Source organism: Myotis lucifugus, unplaced genomic scaffold, assembly GCF_000147115.1.
Source record: "Myotis lucifugus unplaced genomic scaffold, Myoluc2.0 scaffold_121, whole genome shotgun sequence".
Taxonomy (NCBI): domain Eukaryota; kingdom Metazoa; phylum Chordata; class Mammalia; order Chiroptera; family Vespertilionidae; genus Myotis; species Myotis lucifugus.
In genome coordinates this window covers 276,465-299,659 of record NW_005871169.1, presented here as the reverse complement: position 1 = coordinate 299,659, position 23,195 = coordinate 276,465, and the positions used below count along the sequence as shown (strand labels likewise).

General features: G+C 38.9%; 1 protein-coding gene and 1 pseudogene across 1 annotated transcript in view; one reads left to right on the top strand and one right to left on the bottom strand.

The window, feature by feature from the left end:
• LOC102442689 (plexin domain-containing protein 2-like) overlaps window positions 1-23,195 on the top strand; it is a 315,731-nt gene that overhangs the window by 16,325 nt on the left and 276,211 nt on the right. The gene's annotated exons all lie outside the window — the stretch shown is intronic.
• The window catches only part of LOC106697957, a 39,336-nt pseudogene that overhangs the window by 14,900 nt on the left and 1,241 nt on the right, over window positions 1-23,195 (bottom strand).

The window sequence follows — 23,195 nt, the reverse complement described above, 5'->3', positions numbered from 1 at the left end:
GGGATGTCCAACTACTGCAGTTGGACATCCCTCTAGCAATCCGGGACCTCTGGCTCCTAACCACTCACCTGCCTGCCTGATCACTCCTAACTGCTCTGCCTGCCTGCCTGCCTGGTCACCCCTAACTGCTTGCCTGACTGCCTGATTTTGCACCTAAAACTCAAGCTTCTCTTTTTTATTTTTAATATTTATATTTCTTCTTTATTTTTTATTTTAAAAGTCAAGCTTCTTGAGAACATGAGGCATTTAACATTATTCCATATTCCTTACAGAGAGCTAAGCATGGTAAACACAGCACATACTTAATACTTATGGGCTTCTATACAAACACTTTCCAACCAGGAATGTTTTAATAGGCAGTCTCCAAAAACTTGAACGGGAAAACCTAAAAGTAGAGTGCTCAGATTTCAGGCATCAGGTGTTATTAGCAGGATTTCTATTCCAATTAAACTCTAATTCTTAGCTCTCAACAGTCTGGACAAACTGCCCTTCACTGTCTCCAAAGTTTCTTATTTGTCACTATCCCATTTTCCTTTTTTTTTTTGAGTTCAATGTTTTATATCCACATCAGTATGAATGTACCATACAAAACCCACTTGCCAGCCTAGCTGGGCAGGCAGGAGGGGGGTCCATGGCAGCATAGAAAACCGGGTTCTTGTCTCAAAAGAGGAGAAAATGGGTTTACAGTCAAGGAAACAAAATCAGAACCCAACATGATCAAGGAGAAGCCTTGAAACTGCATTGAGTAGAGGTGCTATGGGCAGTGGTGCATCTTGGCTGGCCCAGCAGTGCCTGCAGCAGCCTCGGTTTCTGGGAGCCTGGGGTCAGATAGGGCCCAGCTCTTGAGGTTATTTTTAATAATTTTGCTTTTGGAGGAGGAGGGCTTCTGGGCAGAAGCTCCATGTGGGGGTAAAGGGTGTGGGCTTCACTTCAGGGTTTGGAAGGGAAGTTGGGTCTGTGGGGCGGGACCTGTCGGGCCCCAAATGTTACAGCTGAGGTTTGGAAGTGGCCCAGTGAAGTTCCTTCCTGCCTTCTTCCTGCCTTGACCCCAGGTCTATGGCTTAAAAATCAGGGCACCAGGCTGGGGCTGAGCACCCCAGGGGCCTTTGTAAACATGGCAGGTCCAGGCAGGGGGAGCTTGGGGAACCTGTAGGCTTTGGTGGGGGCAGCCAGAGCCAGGGGAGGGCAGTGCCCATGGGGCAAGGGGGCATGGGGTGGAGGAGGTATGCTCCTCCAACAGAGACTTAGAGGTACAGAGACTAAGACTGTGCTGGTAATGCAGCACCAGCTCCTTCAGAGACCCGTACAGGTTGTAGGGCTCTGCAAAACCCAAGCCATGCGGTAGATGACACAGTGCTTGGTATCGCCGTCCACCACCACAGAGCAGGCATAGCAGCCCCGCTGGCTGCTCTCACGGATGAGGAAAGTACCATCTCGCTTGCCGTTCAGCATTTCCTCAGCCTGCGTGCGGTGGGTCTTGCCCACATACCAGGTCCGTTCCTCATGGTGGGGAGGTCATCCTCATCCTCCATCAGTGCATACTGGTCTTCAGTCTCACTTTTGATTCCCAACCACTCATTGATTTTCTTCTGCCGGGCGCCTTTCTGGGTGACCATACCAGGTACTGGTCTTGGATCTTGCGCAGCTGCATGAGGTCTGGCTTCAGGCTGTTCATGTGCTTATCGATCTCCTGGTTGTCCAGGGCTTGTGTCTGCAGCTCCTGTTCCAGCTTCATGCGGCTCTTGTGGATCTCGGCTATGGGAGACTTGAGCAGTTCTGAGTTCAGCAGGATCCTCTGCGTCTCTTTTTCAATGCCCTCATGCCGGAAGCGCTCCAGATACTCCTTGCTGCTCTTCTCTTGAGTCTGGCCCTGTTCTTTGAAGATCTTGACAGTTTCATTGAAGGCTTCTATTGAGGTGCGCTTTATCCACAGTTCCTGGGAGGTGTGTGTGTACTCCTCCTAGAGCTGGTCGTACTCGCGGCTCTTGTCCTCCACTTCAAACCAAGGTAACAAACGAAACCTTTAATTCTGATCTTCCTCGCTGCAAGGGAACAGCAAATCTCAATAGAAATAATTTCCTGCCAGAAGTCACGTCCAAATACTGCCAGACTGAGGACTATAGGGCTGACTATGTACATGCGCAATAACAGGCTCACATTCTAGCCATAGGCTCCCAGGCGTCCTCCACTATCCCGCAATCCTCTGGTTGCATACTTCTGGTTTTTCTAGCTCCTCCTTAAATGGTGTTTCTCTCAATCGCATTGCAAGTCCAGGGCCTCTAGTTGGAGAGGATTTTTCTGCGATAGCTGTTTACTATTTGGAATCATTGAAGTTTCCGCGGTCCCAAGCTCACACATGAAACAACCGCCCATTCAGTCCACAGCTGGTACCGTCCTGGTTCGCTATGAGAAAGGTACTGTGCTGAGCTGTTTTCCAATCGGATCTTCCTCTTCCTTTCCCAGCACACTCCAAACCTACTCTGGGCCCACCACCCCAACTCCGCAGACCGTTAAGACTTTCCCCTCTATTTCTTTGACTTTCCCCCATCAAACTCACACCATATTGCGTTACCTAGGGTCGCCCCTAACCGCTCCTTGGGGGGGTGGGGCCAGCCTGGGCAAGGGGCCCTGGTGTTCTGGTCTCTTGTTGTTCTGGTGTTTACGGTAGCTGGCTTTTATATATATAGATAGTATTCCATTGACAACACAAATTTTTTACATTTTACATATTTGTAATATACATATTATCTTAGACTTTGTAGTGCTTTCCAACCTGTGATAATAAATACAGCATTAGACATTTGCAATCAAGTATATTTACATCCCAATAAAAAAGATAAATCAGTTTGGTCATCTTCTAAACTTAATGGGCATTTTGGAACAGTTTTAAAACGTGCAAAATAAAATGAATGTAAGTCAATTATTTAATCCTATAGAGCAAAGATTGAAATATTAGACTGATAAAGAACAACTCAATTTGTAGCTTCTGTACAATCAGAAAGCCTTCTGTGAAGTCTTCCCATATTTCTTTGTCTTTTTCTGTGTTTCTGCATGTTTTGTGTGTACCTGGTAATCTGGCAGTCAGTTGTACATTTTATTGTGTAACTAGAGGCTCAGTGCATGAAAATTCATGCACTTGGGGGGATCCCTCAGCCTGGCCTGCGCCCTCTCACAGTCCAGGACCCCTTGGGGGATGTCCACCTGCCAGCTTAGGCCCACTCCCAGGGGTATTGGGCCTAAGCTGGCAGTCAGACATCCCTCTGGCAGCCCAGGAGCCCTCGGGGGAGCGGGCCTAAGCCACAGTGGGACATCCTTAGAGCTGCTGAGGAGGCAGGAGAGGCTCCCGCCACCGCCAATGCGCTCGCAGCCATCAGCCCGGCTTGTGGCTGAGTGGAGCTCCCCCTGTGGGAGCACACTGACCACCAGGGGGCAGCTTCTGCATTGAGTGTCTGACCCCTGGTGGTCAGTGCACATCATAGTGACCGGTTTTTCCCTGTTATTCTGCCTTTAGGGTCAATTTGCATATTACCCTTTTTTATATAGAATTACTGCATCAATAAGTCTTATCTCTTGGGCGATTGCACATTGTTTGCCGGAAAGGACTTGAGCAATACTCATGTACTGATTTGTCTGTTTTTGACCTGAAGGATAAAGGACTTGGTACTCTTCCCTTTTCAACAGTGGAATTTGTAGGGTAAGAGTTAACTGCACATCTGACATTTGATTTGGCTGCCTCTAGTTCCTTCTGATCTGCGTGTGGGCACTCCCATAGTAGGTGATGGGTCCCATTCTACAGGTGCCGGGCCTGGGGCATAGATGGAAGCTGTGAGTGGTGCTAGTTGGAGCAGACCTGAAAGTCAGAGAGATGTACACAGGAGTGAACTCAGCCTCATCACTTCTTTTGTTGTTGTTTTTTAATCCTTACCTGAGAATATTTTTTCCATTGATTTTCTAGAGAGAGTGGAAGGGAGAGAGGAAGGAGGAGGAGGAGGAGGAGGAGAGAGAGAGGAGGAGGAGGAGGAGGAGGGGAAGAAGAAGAGAGAGAAAGGAACATCAGTATGAGAGAGAGAGATGGACAATGGCCGGGGTTCAAACCTACAACCCAGGTACATGCCCTTGACCGGGAATCGAGCCCACTACTCTTATGTTAGCCAGCTGATGTTCCAACCACTGAGTAACACAGGCCAGGGTGCTACCACTTCTTTGGTTTGTTAGCTAAGAACCTGCTTCACTGTTCTTAGTTACTTTCAATAATGCACTAAAGGGTTATCGGAAGATTTAAATAAATACTGTTTGCAGACCTCTAGCTTTTGATATATTCCACAACTACAATAAAATATCACCTAATTTAATAAAGTTAGGATTCTTTTGTCAGAAATGAGAGAAATCTAACTTGAATGTGGCGGGGGCTGCATAGAGGGAGGCCAAGGGGAAGAAATGGGGCACATCTGTAATAGTGTCCACAATAGAAAACAAAAAGCATACAATCCTACCTGTTTTCCATGGCTTGAAGGCCCCTGTGAGCAGGTCCCTGCCTACCTGTCTGATCTCATCCCAAACCAGAAGTAATTATTGTTCACGTCCCCTCACACAGGATATGCTTCCACTCCTGTTTTGTTCCTGTTTCTCAGCTCTCAGTTTAAATGTCACCTTTTTATAACAGTCCTGCTGACTACTCACTAGACAGTAGCCACTCTCTGAAATTACCTTTTATTCTCTTACATTTGTTTCTTTATTTTCCCACATACTGTTCTCTCTGTTGTCGGGTTAGGGACCTGGTCTACTGTTCATTGCTGGATGTTAACCCGAGGCGTGGCACACTGCAGGTTCTCAACCACTGCGTGTTACAGGAATGATCTCTCTTCCAGAAAACATGCAGACGGAGCTAGGCTGGGATTAGGGTCCGCTCCATTTCCGGAAAGAAGAGGGGATGGGTAGGCAAAATGAAGAGGCTGCTACACACTCACTTGACACTTTAAACCACAAAGCATTTAACAATATAATATCTTATTTAAACTTCATACCAATCCATTAACTTTTCCCCCATTTTAAAATTGTGGTAAAAGATATACAATATAAAATATACCATCTTAACCATTTTATGTGTACAGTTCAATGGTATCAAAACATTCATAATGTACAACCATCACCACCATTCGTCTGCTTCCATAACTCTTTTCATCTTGTTAAATTGAGACTCTGCACCCAATAAACAATAAATTCCCATTTCCCACTCCCCCCAGCCCCTGGCAAACACCATTCTACTTTCTGTCTCTATTGATTTTGACTACTCAAGTACCTCATATAAGAAGAATTATACAGCACCTGTGTTTGTCTTTTTGTGACTGGCTTATTTCATTTATCATGATGTCCTCAATGTCCATTCATGTTGTAACATGTCAGAATTTCCTTTCTTGTTAAGGCTGAATAATGTTCTGTTACATGTATATACCACATTGTACTTATCATTCATGTGCCGATGGACACTTGAGCGGCTTCCATGGCTTAGCTTTTGTGAATAATTTTGCCACGAACATTGACTCTTACCAATAAGGGAAAAGAAACTCTAGGAGGTGAAGAGGCTTTTCTGAGATGATACCAATAGTGAGAACAGGTAATGAACCTATGGCTACAGAATTCATATTTGGTCTTCTTTCTGCCACGCCCCAGACAATTATGTAGTGAACTTTCTCTCTAACCTTTCCAGTTATTTGTATGTATGTTGATCATAGTCAAGAAATTAAAATTTTCTTGATTTCATGTATACTGAAGGGACCTTTAGCTAATTTGTACTTTATAAGTATCATAAAACCAATAGCTTGTACCATTTGCTTCAAAATCTCCTATTCAGGGCCATGGATATTTTTTTCTCCAAGAAAACTTTAAATAAAGAGGTTTACTTATGACACCAATTGAGATTATTATTCTTTAAGGATACTTACTGTCTTTGGGTTAGTATTCAATAAAAATAAATTGGTAAAAAGCATTTATTTTTCATGTGCATTTCTTAGTACTTTCTTTCAGCGACACTTCGTATCTAGGATAGATAGCAAAAAGCAGATGGCTGTAGAAAATACAAAAAACTTCAATTACTCTAAGAGATATTTTAAGTATTAATTACATAATTCAGCTTTATATATGTTGTACTTAACACTGGTGACACTTTGCTTATCTTCGTTGCAGTTCTGTTTTGGAATTTTAGTATAATTGTAGTTGGTTCAAACAGCTCCATTCGAATTATACATAATTGGAATTAATTTTCATGGTAATTCTATAATTGGAATCTAAGAATAAATAAATATGATATCATTGCTGATTTTTGCAATCTGTTGGTCGATTAGAAAAGTGGTGACAAATGCACACTGGGTGGTGGAGATCACTCATGAATTTTGATGTCTCCATGTTGAAAGTTTAAGCCACGCTCCTCAGAACCAATGCTGAAGATCACGGCTCTGCTACCTTTAGCGTAGAAGCCAGGTAAAGAGGCCTGGACTCAGCTCACACTGACCTTACAGCTCTGGCCCGCACTTGATTCCTAGTCCCATGAATTATTAATTCTGTGATTTGGGGAAGTTGCTTCATCCTCAGTTCCTTCGTTTTCTCATTTGTAAAATCACAATGATAATTTTCACCTCACAAGATATTTATGAGGATTAAAATGTAAAATATGGAAAACCCTTAGAAACCCATCTGGGGCATATTGAATAATCACTAATGATAGATATTACAGATATTCAATAAATATTCATGTATATTAGTGTACTCTTTTAAAAGTAGTGTTTGAACATGAATCTGTTTACTTTCCTGTCACAAGTGAAGGTTAAAAATGGATTAGCATTTTATGATAACAAAGGTTGAATCTATTTTCATCTGCTTTCATTTACTGAAAATATCCTTTTAGATCATCTTAAAAAATACAATATTTCATAAAGTTTGAGTGGGCTAGGCAGTAGAGTTTTGTTTTTATAGAAAATGATTCTTGATATAGAGGAATAATGGAAAACAAAGGCAGGAATTTGGTATGACTTTGAGAGGTCACGATATTGGTTGTAGTGGCAGGCTCAGACCTGGAATGCTCCTTCCACTATAGAATTATTAAGTTAAATTTAGCATTACAGTTAAAGTTCACAGTTCCAAGATAGAGCTCCTTGAGTGGTTAGCTTTGATAATTGACATGTAAGTAGAAACACACCTTATTAACAAATTGCACTTCATTATGCCTTGAGCAACAAGTTATACATTTTATTCCTTGCTATTTCATAAAGGACCTTCACATTTCTTTGGCATTCTTTGGCATCATAAAAATGTTGAAAACAAATTGCTGTGAGAGGAGAGTAAGAGCTGGCCTATCCTCATTACTGTATGTCTCTCTCTCTCTCTCTCTCACTCTCTCTCACACACACACACACACACACACACACACACACACACACACACAGATGTATAATCTTACCTGGTGGAAGAGAATTTGGTAAGGAGTGTATATAATTGGTATATAATTCATTTTTATTTTGGAGAAACCTTAGACATTACTGAATAGATATATACTATTCATGTCATTGCTATTATCAAAGAACTGATTATGACAAAGAAACAGATGTCAGAAAGCAATTACACTAATAACAACATGATTACTGCCACCAATTTAATTCTAGAAACCTGCCTAGAATCCTTATGAAGCAAATAATTTTCTGCAGCCGTGAAGAATAGGCACTGATCTCTTCCCTTTCCCAACACAACTGAAAAGAAAATGTGCATGCAAACATTTTTTATTAAATCTACCGGATAACATCAGCTTTCAAAACCTCTAAAGTTTAGATCCCATTCAAATTAATTTAATTGCTTTTCAAAGCTTACTTTCCCAGATAGAGGCTTATTTTAGATTATTGTGTTTATATGACCATGAGCATCCTTGAAATGTGTGCATCATGATAGAAAATAAGTCCATGCTCATTCTTTTTATTTTTCAGGTAACCTAAGTTTCCACCTTGTTACTCCGTGTCTCTTTTGGTTTTCTACCTTTTCTCAGTTACAGTGTTTAATCATAATATTTTATGCTCTGCCTTATTTTTCCAAGTTATAAATGCAATCCCTGTTAACTATAGATACTAGTGTATAGAAGAAGAATCTTGCCCATCACCCATTGGTCGGAAATTATTAGAATTTGTTGTGTTTCTTTCTCTTTTGTTTTTATATCTATCTATCTATCATCTATCTATCTATCTATCTATCTATCTATCTATCTATCTATCTATCTATCATTTATCTACCTAACTACCCATCTGCCTATCTATTATTTATCTATCATTCATTTTCTTCCATCTCTGCTGGCTCAACCACTTATTGTGACATCAGTCAGTTATACCTCTGTGCTTTACTTTCCTTATTTATAAAATGAAAATAATAACAACCCTACCTCACAGGGTAACTTTGAGTATTAAATGGGTTAATTCATGTAAAGCAATTAGCAGAGTGCCTGACACACAGAAAACTCAATAAATGCTAATGATCTGTATTCCACATTTTTTATTTATAACTTATCTGCCTGTACTACTATAGTAACATTTAAATTATAAAAGAGAAACAAAACAGAAATCAAAAGGAACAAAGCACCCAATGGATGGCATGCCCTGCCCCATGTTGGACACCACTGGGGATAGGAAGTTGAAAATGTGCAAAGAGTATAAGTGATAGTATTTACAGATATATTCACAGAACTATATTTATTTTCACGGTTTGGAGTAGGACTCTGAAGTTAATTTGAAATCTTGTTACTCTCCGAATGTTATCTATGTCATTTTACTGAATGGAGATATGATTAAAGGGCATCTTCTGATGTTTTACTTTGAAGGCTCTAAAATAATCATAGGTTTATAGTAACAGGTTCAAAGGCTGGGATTAATTTTTACGGTTTGGCTCAAAACCCACTTCTCACTCCTGCCACTTCATAAAATGTTTCCTGACAATTGCAGCTCACAAAAACCCTCGCTCTCTGATTTCTCCCTGTTCTACTCACTTGAACTTTGACCATTTAACTGCCTATTTTGGCTCATGTGTATGTCAAGCATAATGGCCATCTTTAATAACACTCATGCCAGCTTCAGCTCAAAAGAACTGACTCAAAGCCTAGAAATCATCTGAAAGCCCAGCTTGTAAGAAGCTCGTCTCCTGGTTGAGCACATTGAATTTGAAGGTCGATAAATATGTTACAAATTTTAAAGAAGGACCATAGATGGAAAGTTGTGGATAGGCTTCTCCTCGTTTTTGGGTTAAGGAATAGCTTCCTCACAGTTCTACATTCTCCATAACATATACTATGAAGAGGGCCCTTCTTTGCAGCATGAAGGTTTTTTATTCTCTGATAAGTTTCTATTATCTGACATAATATAAATGAATATAATAGAAGTCATTATAAAAAATCAGGGCAGAATTGAGATATAAGTATGTTGCATTTTTATTAGCAGAGAGAAAAAATAGCTTGACTTCAAAAAAATATTTTTATTACTCTATAATATATGTGCTCCCGCTTAGTAATGCTTTTTTATGTTACTTTTTAAAAATAAAACTTACTAAACTCTTCATTCCTATGCAGTTATGTATTATTTCTACCATGGTTTGTGGGTTTTAATTTGCCACCAATGTTGTATTAAATAATATTTAACAAAATTAACTTGTTTATGCATATTGTTTGATAAATAAAATGTTCATGGGTAAGCATAGTTTTCTTTGCTGCCTTTTAAAGGATAACAAATACATTTAAATAAATATTTTTTTCATGTTTTATGTTTTTATTTTTCACAACTTAAAGCTAATATACTAATTTGATAATTATTCCATACTTTATTCTCATGTTCTGTATTTTCAATTTTTTTTGGGGGGTGGATGTACAGAGTCAACCACTGTTATGTCTAGCATATCTCCATAATAACTTCATTCATGGGTACCACCAGGAACTTTTCACTGAGATATTTTCTAGTGAAGAAGATGATCAGGGAGATAAAATGTTAGAAAACCAAAGAGGTGGGAAACGTGGGTAGAATATAATGAAAGAATCAAGAGTTGGAGAGACAGTAAACTTGTACATGTAGAAGCCAGTGGTCTCAACATCCATTGCCTCAGTTTCTCTCTAGTGTTTTATGACATGAATGTGAAGAAAAAAAGCATGATTTGTTTAGCAATAAATCTGATTCTTAGTGGTGAAACTAGATGAACATCATAGCTTATTTTGTAAATTTGTCTTTGAACCATATTTTCTATGCCCATGGATAGAGAATTCCAGTCAAAATTACTAACAAAAAAAAAGCTGAATTCAACTGCATTTTCATGGCTGCTATCTGAAATCTGCATGACTGGTTAGAATTATAGCTATTAACTGGCTTTGACTCAGTCAAATATTAACCACTAACTGTCAACACTCATAACTAGAGGACGGTCTTGCTTCCCAAAAGGCCGCAGGAACCTGGGAATTTGTACTGCTGTTTTGAGATCATATGCAAGGTCATTTATTATATCCAAAATGCAATGAGTTCTGGACATTGGAACTAGGGAGATAAGCCCAGTTTTGTTTTGTTTTTATAGTCACAATCTAAATTTGTACTAGAAAATGTCTCAGTTTGGTTTATTCTGGTTATTTATCCCTTATGAGTATAGGTACTTGCTGGGACATAATGCAAGTTCTTTCTCAGTAAGATGACTGGTCCTCACTGTGGTTCTCTTGGTGAGCCTTCCACTCTTGACCTGTGGGGCAGGACACTTAACTTCCGTGTGCTTCGTGTCCTCTGTGTGTATCAGGTGGCCCTTGCACCAGTTCTGAATGTCTCACCAGGTGTGCCATCACACAGAGCTTTCACAGGTGTGCTAACAGGTTGTAATAACCCTGTAGGATTACTTTTTGCTATGCCTTTGGAGAGGCAGTTATGGTGAATTCTTGTCAGATGAAATGTTAAAACGAGCTGTGTAGAGCAAGGGCAATTTATTGTAAGCAGGAGGTAAAGTGTAATTTTAAGCCCGTGCCAAGAGAAGAACAGGTGTTTGTGGGAACCTGTGGGAACTCTTCTGCATGTCAATCATACAGCAAAACCCTGCATTAAATAGTTCTTAGTAAGCAACACCATCCATGTCAAGGGTGACTAAATCAATAGGTCTTTATCTATGGAGCCTATTTATTTAAATCCTTTAAGTCAACTATCTTATTACCAAAATATCCTGAATACTCCAAAATTTTGCCAAGCTGCACTAAATTTTATGAATCAGACCTCTCAATTCTTGCTTGGTACCTCCATATGTAGTCATGGCAACCACCTTCAGCAGTAAATATAAACCTGATGCTTGGGCCAAAGGTGAGTAATTTGGATCTAAGTAGTGTCAGGAAAGCTATTTTTAGGGAAGGAAGAGGAGAAAAATGAAAGGGAAAAAAGCATTAATGATATTTATGCATTTCCTTATGGCTCAATATCTTTATCATACAAAATGAGAGAGGAAAGGGGAAATGTGGGCTTTATGAAGTGATTGAATCTAGAGTGAAGGGAAAAAATTAAGTCTTACTGATGGGTTATGAATCAATTTCTTCTTGAGTCTTTTAGCTCAGTGTTAGCGATATGATATATTCTATTTATCTTTTCTTTATATATAATAGTTATCTTCTCTTTATAGAAATAAACCTTAACTATACACACATATTTTTATCCATTAAAATGTAATTGAGGTTTTTGGTTGGGTCCCTAATAAGCCCTGAGTGTCAGACTTTCTTTGTCTCCCCAAACTTTTTGGGAGGGTCTGACACCAGTTTCTCCTCAGGGAGCCAATGCCAGGCTACACAATGTGGGGAAGGGGAAGTGGAGGGAAAAGTCTCAGAGGCCAAGACCCCCAGCACATAATTAACTTAATGACAAGTGGCCATTTGAGAAGTTTGACAAGCCTCCCCACAAAAAGAATTTATTGATCATTTTGATTGATCCTAGTTCAAGTCCTTAGTAAAAGTAATGTATTTTATAGCTTTGTACAACATATATTTGAATGGCTTTCTATATTTGGCCTGAATTAGAAAAATTCAGATTATTTCAAATAATTCATGTGTAGCAAAAAATATTCTGAGTAAGCACTGTACATGAGTGGAACACATATGCTGGAGATTCACAGGTACTCACTTTGGTATCCCTGCAGGTCTATAGAATACATTTGGAGAATCCTATATAATAAAACCCTAATATGCAAATCGACCGAACGGCAGAATGACCAGTCACTATAACGCACACTGACCACCAGGGGGCAGATGCTTAATGCAGGAGCTGCCCCCTGGTGGTCAGTGTGCTCCCACAGGGGGAGTGCCGCTCAGCCAGAAGCCGGGCTCATGGCTGGCGAGCACAGTGGCAGTGGCAGGAGCCTTTCCCACCTCCGTGGCAAGCAGACATCCCCCGAGGGGTCCAAGACTGTGAGAGGGCGCAGGCTGGGCTGAGGGACCCTCCCCACCCCCAGTGCACGAATGTCATGCACCAGGCCTCTAGTCACTAATAAAAGTCATTTTCTCTGATGGAAAGTGCTTCTCTGTATGTAAGTCTTAACGCAGTGGTTCTGTAAGTGAGGAGCATCAGAATGAGATGGGAATTTATTAGATGGGTATAGTTCAGTTCCACCTCAGATCTGCTAAGTGTGAAACTTTGAGGTGGGATCCAGGAATCTGTGACTTAACAAGTACCCAAGGTAATTTGGACACTGAAGTTTGAGAATCATGTCCTAAACTGATCTTGTCCTTCAGATCTCTTACTCTCATTTCCTCATAGTCCCAAACTCAATTTATTTTAGCCCAACACATACCATATATTGCACTCTAAATTGTATCACAGACTGTGTCAAGTGATATCCATGCATTAGTATGTTCTTGAAACAACCCGATGACATAGACTCTATAATTAGCTTCATTTTAAAGATGGAGTAATGGATGCTTATAGTGATAAGCTTTCTAAGATTATACAATTAGTAAATGTCAGGGGCTGGGATCCAGACTGCTTACCTCCTAAATCTGTGCACCTATTCACAGAGCTATGCCGCCGATGTATGTGTTGAATGCAATGCATTTGGAAACTTGGATTGGAATAATGTAGTCCCAGACCCAGTGGAATCCCATTTTATGGTGGAAAATGATCTGTCTTTGCTAACATCCCCTGTGCATGCTATTTCACCTAGAAAATATTGCTTTCCTTCCCCTTTAATCCAGTTCTGTGGCTGCTTTTAAAATCAAATTTGAGACGCACCTACTCCTGGAAATGTCCCCTGATGCAGCTTGGGGAATAAATGTGTATGCTTTTCTTCATCTGTCTCCGTCAGTTTAATTTTCAGATTCAACCAGGAACCTGAGAGGGACAAGGAAAACTTTTTCCTCTCTTCCTCCCCCTCCACAGTTTGTACCCATTTTCTACTAGAACTTGTACTCTTTGTCAGTGTTGACTGTTACGGCAAAACTGTCAATTAAATCTTAACCTATTATACACACTATTGTTAGTAGAAGTGCTTAATGAAAGTCATGAAAGTATAGACAATTGTTGTTTTTTAATTGAATAGACTATCTTGGGTGAAAAAATGTTAAGGGTATATAAACAAGTGTATGAAATATGTTGTATATGTTTTGGTAAATATTGTTTCTAGTCTTATTTGAGGATAGGTACTAATTTTAGAGATGTATCCTTAGAAGTATTGAAAACTTAATTAAAAAAAATATATATATACACACATACACACACACCAAGGTGTTCTGGTTTTATTTTATTTCTTTATTTTTATTTTTTATTTATTTTTAAATATATTTTATTGATTTTTTACAGAGAGGAAGGGAGAGGGATAGAGAGTTAGAAACATTGATGAGAGAGAAACATCGATCAGCTGCCTCCTGTGCACCTCCTACTGGAGATGTGCTCGCAACCAAGGTACACGCCCTTGACCGGAATCGAACCTGGGACTTTTCAGTCCACAGGCCGACGCTTTATCCACTGAGCCAAACCGGTTAGGCTATTTCTTTATTTTTATTTTTTCATTTTCAATTATATTTTACATTCAGTATTACTCTCTATTAGTTTCAGATGTACACCTTAGTAGTTAGAAAATCATGTACTTTACAGAGTGGTCTCCCTGATATTTCATGTACCCACCCGGCCCCATATATAGTTATTATGCTATTATTGACTGTATTCCCTATGCTGTCATTTACATCTCTGTCACCATTTTGTACTTCTGAATCCCTTCTTTTTTACCCATCCTCCCAACCTCCCTCCCCTCTGTCAACTGTCAATCTGTTCTCTGTATCTATGAGTCTGTTTCTCTGTTGTTTATTTTGTTTTTTAGATTCCACACATAATTAAATCGTATGTTATTTGTCTTTCCCTGTCTGACTTATTTCACTTAGCGTAATACCATCTAGGTTGATCCATGCTGTTGGAAAAGATAAGAGCTCATTCTTTCTTTTTATAGCCGAGTGCTATTCCATTGTTGTAAATCTACCACATCCTTTTTTATCCACTCTTCTATTACTGGGCACTTGGGTTGCTTCCATATCTTGGCTATTGTAAATAATGCTGCAATGAATATAGGATATGGGTGCATCTATTCTTTCGAATTCGTATTTTAGATAATTTCTTTAGGCATTTATTTGCCCACGGCTTTTATTGTTGTTTTTTATTCCTGCAGATGGGTGCTTTTGCATTGCTTGCATGCCTCCTACATGGAACCCTCCAAAGAAATTGCAAATTCTTCTTCCAAGAGAGGAACTCTATCTTTTATTGTTGACTTCTTTCAGTTTCCCAGCATGGTTCTGTACATGGTCGGCATCCAAGTAAGGCTTGTTGAATAACAAGGATATGTATAAAATCTCTTTATAGTCCTTGAGTCAAGTGTTAGGTATCATGGGGAGGAGCCACCTTGGAGGGAAATGGCTATAATAAATCAGAAGTACTTAATGAAAGTAGTGAAAGTAGAGACAATTGTTGCTTTTAACTTGAATTTCCAAATGTCTTCAGTGCAGACTAAGAGGAATTTCAGATGTTTCCATGAAGTACATGCCAGGCTTGCTGTAGTTCTTCCTTTCACAATTACACCCCCACACTGTTGTTTTTGGCTGCACTTGAATTTACTGAAATGATTCCGTTTGCCTCAAAGGGTTTTGAATGAAAGGTTGGCAGATTTTTTTATGAACTCATCATCTTCATCCCATGAAATGTTTTTAGAAAAGATAGTTTCATTTTATTGCTGTAGTTTTAAACAATGCTACAAAACTTTAAGAGGGAATTAAGGTTTTATCATATGAAGAAGGAATTCCTACTTGTGCCTATTAATCTCTCTCGTCACATATATTTATAAAGTGTTTCATTCTTTTTCGATCCTTAGATGCCCATGCATTTGTTTAAATAATGTGATTTGTGGAATTTATAACCAATAGTTTTTTAACTGATACACACATATCTGTAGTACTTTAAATGAAAAATAGCACATTTATTACAAAAAAAACATGTTTATCATAGATAAGGGAAATAAAATTACACAATAAAATAAACCAAATGCATTTTTCTTTCCCATGTGGTGAACCTTATATATAATTTACATGTATATAAACAGATATAGTCTCTCTCTCTCTCTCTCTCTCTCTCTCTCTCTCTCTCTCTCTCTCCCTACACACACACACACACACACACACACACACACACACACACACAGGCGGGAAGCAAAAATCTCAATAGATTGAGAAAATGCTGCAGAGAATGGTAGTTTTGCAGCCTACTTTATACATTAGAATCAAAGAAGGAGACTTACGAGGGGTTACATGAAATCCACTGGTGGTAGGTTAGCAGGCAGGAGAAAGCAAGGGGGGGAAATCTCTGGGCTTAGACAAAGCATAAAACAGAGGGACACATCCTTCTTTTACTTTGGTGAGTACCAGAGAATTAAAAATCAACATTGACAGCACATACAGGTGGTATTTAGGGAAAAAGATGGCAATGAAAGATTCTGTGATCTGCTCTGATGGGAGATTGGCCCCGATGAGTCTGGAAAGATTACTCTGACATTCTAAAGGTATGTTATCATAGGTGCAAAAAGACAACAGACAGCATTCCGTAAAGATTGAACTTTGTCAAAGAGGCTACAGTCCCAGGACAGGACTGCCTACCATACCCCCTTTTGGTTAGGAATGTTTATGTTCAGACCGTCCTATGTGGTTACTTCCCGTCGCTGAGTCTGTGTGGCCTGCATGCAAGTCTCCCCTGAGCTTGTCAGGTTGAGTATGTGGCCCCTTTTTTTGTCCACACTTATCCAGAAGAAAACTGCACCTGCCTCGCTGACAGATATTTTTAGATACACATGCTTTTTGGATAAGGAAACATTATGTATTTCCCCCACCGTAATTTTGAGTACATAATACTAATCCTTCCTTTAGTAAAAGTTTCCCTACAAATGTTTCGATGACAGATCAGCTGAGTTGTTTATAGATGCCGTGTCCTAAAACTTTTTAATCTTTACTCTTTTATGGGTCTTATAATTAAAAGGCAAACTACAAAGCAAATTTGCTTAAAAGATTATTATCTCATGGATGTTTAATCATGAAAGACCTATCTAATCTGCTCCTACAGGACCACAATTTACACACCCCATGATGAGAGATTGATTCTAAAGCAAATGATCTGCTTTTGAATTACTATCTGTTAAATTCTTTATAAGAACCACCAAATATGCATTTTCAGTAAGATATCCTGCATACTGCTATTTAGGAAAGACATGAATTTTAATGCATTTTAAAGGAGGTGATAAGAAGCAAATCATGGCTTACTCAGAATCCTCAAAGGACAAATGAAGACCCTAGAGCTAAGTTAAAATGGATTCTGCCCTGGAATTCATGGAGCTTTGCTGTTGTATCTGGAAGAGGGGTATGTTATTCCAGGATATCAGACCCTCCATATCATTCAATTGGTTTAACAAACATTTGTTGTGTTCTTAGAATGTACCACACACTCAGATATGTAACCCCAGAAGAGTCAAACAATAAGCCCTACTTCTTACTTCTGCAAGTACTTGAAAATAGAGGATTTTATAATAAATGGACAAAGGTAGACATTTAAACAAAATATTTTATGACACCAGTAAGAGTTATAAATAATGATATTTTCACTGTGCTATGTTTGGGGACATGATGGGGAGCAATTACTCTTGCCAGTGATGGTTATATTCCAAGCAAATAACTGGTTTTCTCTCGCTTTCTTGTCATCATTCTTAAGAGTAATGTAGGGCCTTTCCCATAATAATAGATCAACACATAGTTGCTTAATTGACCTGAATTAAAGCATTTGTAGTTCTAGGTCCTGGATTTTTTTAAGGAGTGGTCACACAAAATTCGTACTTGTTGACAGAGGTTCCACCTCCTTCATCCCACCCTGCCTAACATGTTTTGGTTCCCCATTGTCTCTTTCTTTAGTTACCACTTATGTTTGGAGAAGTAGTCTTTGATAGAGTGTATGAGCAAGAGAAAGAGCTAGAATATCTCATATGTTTATTCAGCTCTTTACCCTTATTTCTGAAGAAGCCCAGTTAGTCTTCTGGATGAAATCGCAGATGGTAAGTGGGAGCAATGAACTCGGGGTGATTTTAGCGAAGAATGACACTGATATTTAAACTCAGGTAAAAGAGGAAGGATTAAGACAGGCTGTGAAAAGATAATCTAGAATCTTACTCCTTGAAGTGTGGTCCATGAACTAGCAGCATCTGCTTTACTTGGGAGCTTTTTAAAAAAGTGAAATCTCCCGACACACTGAACAAGAATCTGCATTGTAAAAAGATTCTCATGCCATTCCTTTGCACGTTAAACCTGGAGAAGGACTTGTTTAGATAAATTAGAAAGAGGATAAATCATTGAGAAAGGAGAAATACCAGAGAATTCTAGAAGCGACAATTTTTTGCCTGCAGTGATACTGTTATATTTCACAGTCCATCTAAAGTTTATTGACTATAGAAAAGATAATATGCAGTGATGATGATCAAGGCATCAAAACACATACTTAGTAAAATGGACAGTATTTTCTCTTTGTAACCTCCAGGTAGTGAGAATCTGAGTTTTTATAAGGGAGTTTGTTATTTTGTCTAGTCTATAGAATAGGATGTCTACTCTATGGAGTAGTATGCATTCCCTCCTGAGTTTAGAAAATTAACATGACTCAGTTATTAAGCAAAGAATCTGTTAAAAATATTTTTGTCTCTTTATATTGTTGTGATTATTTCTAACTCAATCATAGTCTCAGGCAGGCACAATAAGATAACAATATAATCATCACCAGGCTGAGGGTGAAAATACTTTTATTTAGTTTACAGATGTGAACTAATCAGAATAATTTGAATCTTGGATACCATTCAGGAAAGCCATTTATTTAACTGCTCTGAGATGTGTTCTATTAATTTGCTGGATAAGAGCTGCAGATACAGAAAATACATAAAATAGAAACTATAGTTTTAAGGGCTAAAGAAATGGACCAAGGTATCCAATGTAGAGTCACTTGTTACCTGAACCTATAGAACTTAAAGTGAGCGACGCCTGGCTTCCATTCCTAGGTTATGTGTGACAATTCATTAGAAGCAATACCGCTTTCTACACCTACACTGTTTCATTAATAAGAACTGCAGAGTGTGGATGTTGTGTGATTAGATTTTACTACTTTACGCTCACAATGTTACTCTCCTCCTGTTTTCCTTCGCCTTATTTTGCTTCTTTCTCCTTTAGTTTCTGTCTTAGCTCAGATCTCTAGAACACTGAACTTGAGGCAATGTTTGGTTATTTCTTTCCTAGGAGTGTGCAATCCCTGAAACGCAAGAGTGAGAGCAAAGGGTAAGTGAGGAATGAAGAAAGGCAGGCCAACAAAGGGTGATACCGAACTGGCCACCCTTTCACAAGAAAGCAGCTGGCTGTTTGGTCCCACAAGTTGTCTCCCGAAGAGTTGTATGAAGCTACTACATCTGGGACCAGATTTTTATTCGGATTAATTATTTTTTCAGGCTTCTCCCATCTTGTCTCTCTTTGTTCAAAATGTAACCCCAAAGGGCTTTAACTCCACTGTACTTTGTCCCCCTGACCAGCCTCTGCAGAATCCGGCACCTCCTTGGGTCTGGTTAGGTCAGACCGTGCACTGGAGGTGTAGTGACTCCTGCCATGGTAGGTGCAGTGGAATCCACGCAGGGTCCTGGCCCTAGGTCTCCGGGGAGGACGAGTCCATCTGTGACCATAGGAAACGGGACCACACGACCACAGCTGGGGGCTTGGCACCACGAGACGGGCAGGAGTCACTGGGCTCTGCTCTGGCCTGAACCCGTACAAGCGGCTGAGGCCTGTGGGGCAAGTGCACTGAGCAGATCTGGGACATGATATAAACTGTGTTCAATACGGTCTCTGCATGATGGGCTAAAATGACAGCAGTTTAAAAGAAAAGACCTATTTGTCCTTCCACAACAATGAAACTCACCTAAAACCAGTGGCCCAAAGACGTAGCTAGATTGTTTTTAACATAAATCGGTGGCTATCAACCCGGGATGATTGTGTTTCCTAAGACATTTATGCAATGTCATAGAGACATGGTGAGTCACCAAACTGGAAGGGTGCTACAGGCATCTAGCTGGTAGAAGCCAGGGATGTTGAAAAACATCCTAGAATACACAGAACCACACATCCACAAAACGTATGTGGCCCAAAATGTTTTGATTGAGAAATGTTAATATAGGCAAAGAACCTAGTATATGTGTGTGTGTGTGTGTGTGTGTGTGTGTGTGTGTGTGTATAATAATTGAGTTCAGAGAGGAAGGGGAGAGAGATAGAGATAGAAACATCAATGATGGGAATAATTGATTAGCTACCTCCTACTAGGGATCGAGCCCACAACCTGGGCATGTGCCCTTGACTAGAATCGAACCCAGGACCTTTTAGTCTGCACTGAGTCAAACCAGCTAGGGCTAAAGAACCTAGTTTTTGATTATAGGGTTAATTTAATATTTTGTTAAGCAGTTGAAATAAACAACTCTCACTTCCTTTCCCTTGAACACTGATTGGGAATTCCAGCCTAGACTGACCTCCCAAGAGCTTCAGTGCCTTTAGGTACAGTCTGTGCCCCAGACAAGGGGGGCACCATGGGCTCCAGAGGGTGCTGCTGGAGAATGCCAGGGACAAATTTCAGCTCTTTGTAAATGTGCCCTTAGCCAATTCTGCACAGTGAACAGAGGTTAAACTTTGATGTTTACTTCTGCCTTCTCTGTTGTGCAATTTTATGCACTCTGTTCAAGACGAAGAATTTGAACCGGAATCTTTAAGTTTATAGTTCTGATAGTTTTTGTAGTAAACATAAATCTGTGAGTCTAACCATTTATATCAGTTTTTCCTCAGACAGTTTTTAACATGTGTACCATTGGAATACCACCCCTGAAGCATAAATTGAGGCCTTTGGACATTAGTTCAAATCAGACTAGCATTCATTTAAAATATTTTTATATATCAATATTTGAAGAAGTCTCCCATTTTAAAATCACTTTTGTTATTACTATTCAGAGCTGCAACTATAAGTGAGTTAAAATAGAAAATAAATAAGGGTATGGATCTTTGTTTTATTTCAGGATGTGCCCAGTAAGCCACAATTGTGCCTGGTTCCGTATAGTAAATATTTGTTGAATATAATTTCCATCTATAGTAGTAGAAATGACAATATTTACAGAAGAAATATACAAATACATAAGTAAAACTCAAATACCATTTTTCTCTTTTTGTTCAGGTTCATATAACAGACTCACCAGGCCCATTAAAATGTGGTGTCATTTCAAATCATTATCAAGTTCTTGCAATGAATGTTCTTTACTTTTTTCCCTTTAGAAACTTATATTTGTGGGATCAAACAGACCTGGGTCTGAATCCTGGTTCTTATCAGCTGTGTAACTTTAGGAAATTTACCTGCACTTGCTATGCCTTAATTTTCTCTTTAGTAAAACGGACAATATTAAATATGTTGATATATTGGACTTAATTTAGTGCTTATTACAAAAAAAGTGCTCAAAAATGTTAGCTACTATTAGTATTATGTGCCATTAGAAAACAGAGTATACCAGATTTTACTATTTGAAGATATTTTGTCATCTTACTATGCTACTGTAGCTCAGTCTTTCTTTGTGAACTGTTTTTCACAGGTGTTTCATGTACTTTGGTTGATTTTTTTTTCTTTAGTAGAAATATTTTAAACCACAACTTTGATTTTGACCCTTTAGACAATTTAGCATGAGAACATTATACTAAAAAAGGTATGGTTTTTATTAAAGATAACTAATAATTGAAGCTTTACACACACACGCTCTCACACTATGTGTCAGTATCTTCGTATAGTTAAGTGTTGTTTGACAAGCTTCATTATCTCTCAACTTTATGATTTGTGATGGGCATTGACCCAGAGTTGGTCACTGACACTTTGTCTCTGTAGGTCAATGGTGTGGGAGAGCTGTTAGTCACTGTAAGCTCTGAGAGCTAGAGCTCTATGATTTTGAATGATCATTTTATCTTTTTCCTGCTCATCTCTCCTGGCCCTGACAGCTCAACTTGGCCTTTTCACTTGCTTCATCTACTTTCTCATATGAAAAGTGAACTATATCCAGGCATGAATGATGAGGGAAAATCAAAGCAACTTGACTGAAATTTTGAAATTTTTTTATTTTCTGTTATGTCTTATCTCACTGTTAGTCTTAAATATCTTGTTCAATTGCATCCTTCAAGATATATTACACCCTGTGAGGAAGGTAAAAAAAACAAACAATAATTGCTGAAATTACTTTCTTATTGAAAATCAGCTGGAAAAAGAGATATACACAATAACAAGAACTGCAAACTGAATTTCTGCTATGGGTAACTTTTTTTTTTACAAGAGACAAACAATAATATTCATAATTTATTAATCATTTTACTCTGAATGAGATATCAGGGTGTGCATTTCACATGGATTCTTTCATTAAACTCACAACAAGCTCTTAAATAACTAATGTACAATTGAGGGCACTAAAGCATCCAAAAATTCAGTTATTGCCTAAAGTCCTACAACTAACAAGTTACAGAGCTGGACAGATCCTTAGTAGAATAGAGATTCATTTTATTTGCTGCTTCAGTTTTACAGTATAACTAAAATTTTATAGTTCTTATATTTTGATGATAGAAACAAAGATCTAAATCAATCTCTGTCTCTCTCCATTAGATCTATAATCTACCCAATTCTTAAAGTCTGTATTAGTATTAAAATTGCAGACTGCACAAAATCAATATAAGGGATAAGATAACTCATGTGTCTAATTATATACCTTGTTTGTGTACTTTTTCACTAAGAATAATTAATTTACTTAAATATTCTTCTTTGACACTTTTGAAGCTATCCAGAATTGATACAGAGGAACAATTCTTTTTTTTAAGTGTTTAATAGAAAATTATTCCTTTCAGTGGTTGGGCAAACTTAAGTTCTAAAGTATTATTATGTAAGCCAAACAATACCCACAGGAATAGATGTACAGAAATAGTGCTTACCCAGTTTGTAATGGGTTAATGAATCTATTACATTCATGGCCAATGGGATCATTATGTAAAATAACCTTTTGTGTTTTTTTTCTAGAATTCATGGTTGGAATATTTTAAATATATTTGTTGGAAGCGGTCAGCTGTTGGGTGCATGTCTCATCTGACTTGCCTGTTCTTTGACTTCCCTAAACATGGCCTGGAAATTATAAGTTACTGTCCTTCCTTTGTTTGCCTTCACTGCTGTTGCCTTGGGAGCAACCTCCAGACAAGCCAATCAACCAACCACCTGGCCCCTTGGAAGAATAAATGCAGAAATAGAGTAAGGCTGCAAGTAAGGATAGAAGCTGTGAATGACAAGAATAGCTTAGAGCTGCTCAGTTTGGGGGCAAACTTTTAAGCAGGAAGCTCCCTCATGGAGGACTCTGGTCTCTCAAATTGTCCTCCTTTGCCACTCACTTCCCATGGTACTTCACCTGGCAGGGACCTATACCATGCAGGTCATCTGCTATCTCCCACTCCTAAGGGTAGACCATGTACTCCTTTATCTACGTGAAGTCTATATTGTTTGATGTAGTTTCAACCACAAAATACATTCTAAATAGATACTTGTTGAATAGATTAAGGAATGAGTTCTCCTAGTCACTCTCAT